Consider the following 7897-nt stretch of genomic DNA (forward strand, 5'->3'; position numbering starts at 1 on the left):
TTCTCGGAGGTCCCCCAGTTCTGGAGAGAAAAAAGGCCTCCAGAGGACAAATTCTCAAGTAGTTGTCGAGTGTCAACGAGGAGGAGCGTTCAGTTAACTTCTAAGTGAGTAGCTGGTCCGTGAGGGAAGTTCTATAGAGTCTCGACGACAATGGAGCTCGAAGTTTGCCTCGAGAGGCGGCGCTGGAGGGTTGAGGTACAACCCGCAGGTGGTTTCCTATTGTGAGGAAAGATCGGTGGCTGAGTTCTGGTCTGGTTTAACAGTGACGCCAACTCCCGGGGAGAAGCAGTCGTACTACATGTCTACGGCAGAAGGGAAGTAGTCCAGTATCCCATAGTGAGTACGCCCGAGAAGACAGGTGCAGTTGCTGCCTCCTATCAGTCCGTGAGAGAAATTAGGTGGTAGAAGCCAGCCTATCATGTGAGGAGGAGACACACCATGTCGACTGCAGAAGGAGGAAATCAACGGAAAGGAGACCCACTTCTGCATCGTGGAAGCCTGAGGTTCTACACTTCGACAGTACAACCTGCGGAGACTACAGCATCCAGCAGAGATTATTAAGGTAGATAAAATTACCCTTCCATTCACCCCTTACTGTTAGGAAATGTGTTATAAATGTTAAGGTATGAGACGGAAAATACCGTGAGTGGAAAGGCTGGACGTAGAGTGAATTTTTTGTTATTCTTTTTACACTGACTAGTTACACATTTGTTAATTATGTAAAGACCCAATGTGCTGTAAATTATTTTAATTGAAGGTATAAAACGCCTAATGTTGTAGAAACCGGTTATTGAAAAAGATAGCCTCGTGATTCATAATTTGTATAGACTGTGGAGTGTTGCCATAATGTTATTGACTTTTGAGGAGTGTTGCCATCTGATAAAATAAGAGACATTTTTGGACTGTTATCCTTTAGCTTCATTTTAGTAAATGTGATTAACTTTAGCACGGTTTTTTCCTTCCCCTTCATTTCTGTGTATTTTGTTTTGGGGTTTACTGAGCACCACACAGAAGAACAAGAGAACAAGTGCCGGACTGGACGAAAGCATACCACTGCACATGAAGAAATTATCTGGCCTCAGGTGAGTGCAGGTCAGATTGGCGACTTTGAGATTGATACTTGTGTAACGGGCAAGCCGGCCGGATTAAGCCTAAACCTTTGTGACTGTGGGCACTCAAATGGGTTAGACATGGAAGTGGCAGTTTTCCTTACTCGCCACAGGGAGGGAGGGAGGGTGGATTCAAGGCTGGGTTCAGGGAACTCTACTCCGTGAGCGACTAAGGTGCTCCCCTAGTTGGACAGTGGCACAGAGGGAGAGGGGAGTATGACCCAAAGAAAGAAGCGCTAGAGTGCTGCGGCAGCACTAGAGGGCGTCCATACTCCCTCTATATACGTAACTGTCAAGACCCACAAGCCTGGAAACCCACTAAGGCAAATCATCAGCCAGATACCCACACCCACATACAGACTGGCTAAGTGGCTCAACTGCCTGGTAACTCCTTATGTGCCTTGTGCTTTTAGCCTGAAGTCTCCAAAGGAATTCGTTGACTTACTGCGGGGAGCACGGGCCAAAGGATAAGAGCCTCTCTTGATGTCGAGTCGTTGTTCACCAAGTGCCTGTGGATGAAACAATCAGGATGATGAAGGACAGAGAGTATCGTGATTCGGCTTGCACCCCTCTAGACATACCAGAAAGCATATTGAGGAAGTTACTCGAAGCCTGCACTAAAGAGGCACCCCTTCTTGAGTCCCGATGGGCACATGAATAAGCAAGTAGATGGGGTCGCCATGGGTTCTCCCCAAGGTGTCCTGTTTGTGAACTTTTACATGGGTACCATAGAGCAGGTCTTATTTGGCATTGGCTTGAAATCTGCCATATACTGCAGGTACGTTGATGACATTTTCATGTAGGTACCTGATGTCAGACGTCTGCAGCAGCTGAAAGAGGCATTCGAGCCAAATTCGGTGTTAAATTTCACTTACGAGATGGAGAGTGATGAGAAGCTGCCTTTTCTAGATGTAACAGTCACGGAAAGGAATGGTGGCTTCCACACTACAGTCTACACTAAAGAAATGAACATAGGAATTTGCCTTAATGCCAATAGTGACTGCCTAGACAGGTACAAGAAGAGTGTTGTCACTCTTACTTCGACCGGACTCTCACTCACATCTCTGGTTGGAAGCAGGTCGATGAAGAACTCTGAAGGGTAAGGCAGGTCCTAGTCAACAATGGCTTATCTAACGGCTATGTTGAAAACGTAATTAAAAGAAAGGTGAAACGCCATGCAACCTCTGAGGAGTCAACTGACGCAACACTTATACTCCCTATTAAACTGTTTTACAGTAATTTCTTTTAGACGGCTAATAAAATGGAGGAAAGTGTCCTGAAAGATATTATTAATAGGAGCGTTATTCCCACAGACAAATATCAGAAGATACAATTGACAATTTACTACAAAAACAAAAAACGGCCAACCAACTCATGAAGACCTCTCCAGACACCAAACAGAGCGCTTTGAAAGAAACCAGCGTCGTCTATGTCTTCACATGCCCAATTGGGATCTGTCAGCCCCAAAGATCTCAGTATATAGGCAAGACAACAACATCTCTTTCTAGGCAATTAACAACGTGCAAACAACAGGGTTCCGTCAAGGAGCATATAGTCTCCTCAGACAACCAGATCATCACCAGAGAAATCTTAACGAGCAACACAGAAATTATCGATAGATACAGCAACAGCAGGAGACTCGACATCAGCGAGACCCTACACATCAAGAAGTCAACACCAGCAATCAACAGCCAATTAACACATAATTACATTCTACCCACTTCAAGACCCCTGAACCAACACGGAAGCAAGAAGAGAAAATATGCAATAATTTGTGTTCTGACTATGTAAAATTATCTTTACCGAATGATTACCCATTGGTTTGTGTTCTATCACCTCATCCAAAAACATTTATGTCATATCACCTCACCCAAAAACAAATATAAGCACGAAACGGAGTACATAAAAATTTGTCTTTGAAAATGTGAGAAGTCTCTTGCAAAATGCCTCTCAGTGTCAGACCATAAATAAAAATGTGAAAATGAACTTTGGAGAGTTAATTTTTCAATTACCCTCGACAATGAAGAAAAACGTAAGAAATATTGAGAAGATTCGTGAAGACTCATTAATCTTACCCTTTCGGTCATATTCAACAAAATATCCTAATAACTAAGTGTACTCACCTAGTTGTGTTTGCAGGGGTTGAGCTCTGGCTCTTTGGTCCTGCCTCTCAACTGTCAATCAATTGGTGTACATATTCCTGAGCCTATTGGGCTCTATCATATCTACATTTGAAACTGTGTATGGAGTCAGCCTCCACCACAACACTCCTTAATGTATTCCATTTGTTAACTACCCTGACACTAAACAATTCTTTCTAACGTCTCTGTGACTCATCTGGGTACTAAGTTTTCCACCGTGTCCCCTTGTTCGTGTTTCACCCGCGCTAAACAGTTTGTCTTTGTTCACCCTGTCAATTCCCATGAGAATTTTATAGGTGTATTGAGTCCAGCTGCAGTTCAACATGTCCAGCTGCACGCTCTTACGCAATCCCTTGAGCTCACACTACTCCAGTCGTCACTTCGTGTAACTGCAGCACCGGCAGGTTCCTCAGATTGTTCATGCCCCGGGGCTTATTCTCACGCCCTCAAATCTCCAACCGATTCTCAGCTACTCTAGACGACGTAAGGTGTAGGTTGAGAATTTTTGTAAGTGTACGTCACATAGTTGGCGACCTTGCCAGGATACTGAAGTTCTAGTCTGGTTTAAGTGGTGTTCAGTGGTTACTCAGACAACACAGGAGAGTGAATACGGAGGGGAACTAGGTGACAGAATTTATTAATCGCGAGTGAAAAGTACTACTTACTTTGAACTACTCCATACTCCAGCTTCGACAAGTGGCAGACCACTTTGACATTAGGCTTACGTCGTCTAGAGTAGCTGAGAATCGTTTGGAGATTTGAGGGCGTGAGAATAAGCCCCGGGACATGAACAATCTGAGGAACCTGCCGGTGCTGCAGTTGCACGAAGTGACGACTGGAGTAGTGTGAGCTCAAGTTGAAGTCGTAAGAGGGTGATGCTGGACATGTTAAACTGCAGCTGGACTCACAATGGGAGAAACAGCAGGCACAACTGGAACGAGAGAGGGAAAGGCGCTGCAGAGAAGAACGGGATCGACAAGAGCGACGGGAAAAGCAGGAACGACAAGTACAACTGCAACAGGAAGAGCGAGAAGCAGAGCTGCAGAGGGTGGAGCGTGAAACCCAGCTGCAGCGAGAGGAGTGTGAGACCCAGCTATAGCGTGAAGCGCGGCTGCAGCGAGAGGAACCGGAGCGTGAATCCCAGCTGCAACGAGAAGAATGAGAGCATGTAGCCAAGGTACAGCTTCAGCAAGAGGAAACGAGGAGGTTGAAGTTAGAGGCGAACCGTACAGTGGAACTGATGCGCAGAAAACACGGTTTAACTCAGCCTCGTGTCCGCCTGGACGACCACCATATTAGGAAGCACGACCTCCCTACCATTGTTTCAAAGGGGGTAGAAAGTTTCTTCGACCACTTTGAAAGGGTCGCAACCTTGAAGAGATGGTGGGAAAGAGGATTGGGCAGAATAAGTGCAGAGCAGGTTGACTGGAGAGGCCAGGGAGGCCTACACCATGTTAGACATAGAGTAATGTCTGCGCTACGACGCTGTGAAAAGTGTCGCGCTGCGTTCCTTCCAACTGACAACTAAGTCGTACATGAAGAGGTTTCGCGAGTACACGGGAGCACCAGGGAGGACCTACGCAGAGACAGAAATTGAGCTGGATCGTAGGTTCCTAAAGTGGTTGAAGACTGAGGAGGTCGAGACGTTTGAGGACTTGAAGCAGTTGATGGTTGTCGAGAAGTTTATGTCTCTACTACACCCAGAAGCTAGGCTGAGGATTATTGAAGCAGGCATCAGGAACTTGCGGGCAGCGGCTGACAGGACGGACATATTGGAGACGTTCAGCTCACAGAAGGGGAGCCAACCAAGGCGACCCAGCAAGTAAGAGGAAGACCACCCATAGAAGAGCCGTGAAGAAGTTAAGAGTTGGTATGGACTTAGTGAGTCATATCACTCAAGTAGTAAGTCCCCAAGCCCAGTTGAGCACTCTAGAACCTGCGAGGGAGGCTCAGAATAACAACACAGGTACGAGCTATAGTGCAGGAAACTCGACCAGGGAGTATGCGGCGGGGAGTTCTACAGTGACCCAGAAAGGGTCCTTGTAAAACTTGAAGTTCAACTACGCTTGTAGAACTACAAGTTCTACTAGCACAATGACGCAGAGGATGGTCAAGGTGACTGAGGGAGGTCCTCCCAGAGTGGGACCATGTTTCAACTGTCGGGTGAAGGGGCACTATTCCTTAAGTGTGACCAACCCAGAAAGGCTGTTAGCCTGATCGTGGAGGAGAGGGTGGTTTCCCATACTCCTTATGTGAACGGTCCAAATGAGAGGCTGTGGCACCATTCCTTTGTTTTCTGCAGAACATTGAAGTTTGAGGAGATGGATCCTGTCGACGTTGTGATTCTCTGAGATACTGGGCCTGACGTGAGCATGGTGACCTAAGACTCTCCCAAGGGATTTGATGAGTGACCTGGGGGAGCAGAGAAGCTACACAAGTGTTGAGAAAGAATACAGGTTACCCCTCCACGAGGTGCAGCTCGTACTCTAGTTCTACCATGCTGCAAATCAAGGATACAGAATGGTGGAGTCACAATAATTAATTAGTGGGTAAGGAATCACTATCAACCAGTCACTTAATGTCTTCAGATACCCACCACATCTTCTTGAGGATATCTTGAGATGATTTTGGGGCTTTTTAGTGTCCCCGCGGCCCAGTCCTCGACCAGGCCTCCACCCCCAGGAAGCAGCCCGTGACAGCTGACTAACATAACATAAAGTTATACATATAACATAAGTTATACAAAAAAATATCACCTACCACCTGTTGCACAAAAATGGCGAACATCTGTAGTTTGAGCCAATCCACAGCAATAAGGGTACATTTTATGTTACAAGGTCATTAGACCGTACAAATGCCACACAAAACCAGCGCAAGACGCAGCGAGGCCTCTCATTCTGAAAGTCAGCGAGTAGTGACCCAGAGGAGGGCGCCAAACCTCGTGACGCACTATATCTAAAACTGCAAGTAAACCGTTACTTCTCCCTCAAATATTACAACTTCAGAATATAACATTTACAAACAATAAATCCTTGAGCATACATAGAACTAATGTAGTAATACAAATTACACTTTCCAGGAGAATATCAGATCAATATATTACACACAAGAGATAATATAATTATATATAATAAATCAAGCAAAGCGTTCATATCTACAAGACTTGGTAGCATTGACCTGACCGGTACGCATAGGGGGGCGGGGAGGGGTAGGGAGGGTTAAGGGAGGATTCAAGAACTTTGCAAGTCAACTGCTAATGCATAATTATACAGAAATATAAGAATATAATATACACAGCCTAATCACAAAACCTACCTGTTTGTATATATCCTCACAATACAAGTATATGTTACCAGTACAATCAGTACAGACTGACAAGAGGCTACTGCACTTAATAGCAATGAAATGGATATATTATAGTACATACGCCAGTAATACATCAGGCATATAAATGTATACATAATACCTAGTAATACATAAAGTACTCACCTAGTTACTCACCAAGTTAGGCTTGCGGGGGTTGAGCTTTGTTTCTTTGGACCCGCCTCTCAACCGCCAATCAACAGGTGTACAGATTCAGGAGCCTACTGGGCTCTATCATACCTATACTGTATTTGAAACTGTGTATGGAGTCAGCCTCCACCACATCACTTCCTAGTGCATTCCATATATTAACTACTCTGAGAATGAAAATATTCTTTCTAACGTCTCTGTGGCTCAATCTGGACCTAGATTCACGAAGCTCCATGTATTTCTTCGTAAGTAGGTTTGCTACGAAGGTTCCTAACTATGCCCTAAGAAGATGCTTAGGTGCAATTCACGTAGGTCCACTTAGGAAGATATTTGGGTTCTGGGTCTGGTTCACTTGCGTACCGATAGAGGTCACTACTGTGTTTCGTTTGGCCAATCAGAGAGCAGCAACATTCTTCACATTGAAGATTAAGCGCTGGCTTATCGGAGCTCTACTGCCTCCTATTTACGTCGAATTTTCTTATAAAATTAGTATATTTAGAAGTAAAAACTGTTTTTTCAACTTCTACAGCCAGTAATACATTGTAGTAAACAAATATGTTACATTTGTTGTTTACTTACATAATTCTAAGAGATACTGTGTAGCTGTCCTTGTTGCTCGGAAGATGCACTGACAATTATTGTATATATTTACTGAATTTACCCAAGGGCCACTAACTATCTAGTGGCCTCGACGAAGAGTGAAAGCCGGTGGTTATTGGCCCGTCAATTGTCTTAATGATATTTTTTACCTGGAATTTGGCATTTACGGGCTTTAGCTGGTAGGCGGTTCCATGGGTTTATAACCCTCTTGGTGGGAAAAAAACATCTGTTTTCAGTCCTACTTGAGAGAACATACTCTCCAACACTATATCTGTGATTGCCCTGTTAACAGTGACTTCATACCAAATGGTATGAGGTACTTTGAGCTCTGTAATTACTTCATACACTCAGGAACATTAGAAGATATTCTTGTGCTGCACCCAGATTTTGGCCAGTGGAGGCTAATAGATCAGCCGTAAGTATTTTGTTCTCTCCTGATTCCATGTATGACTAGCCGTCCTGTGAGGTGAGGATGTTGGATGAGCTTGTAGCTGGATTTTTATCTACACTGTGTGGTCCTTCATACAGAATAGG

This window comes from Procambarus clarkii, chromosome 7, assembly GCF_040958095.1.
Source record: "Procambarus clarkii isolate CNS0578487 chromosome 7, FALCON_Pclarkii_2.0, whole genome shotgun sequence".
In the NCBI taxonomy this organism is placed as follows: Eukaryota; Metazoa; Arthropoda; class Malacostraca; order Decapoda; family Cambaridae; genus Procambarus; species Procambarus clarkii.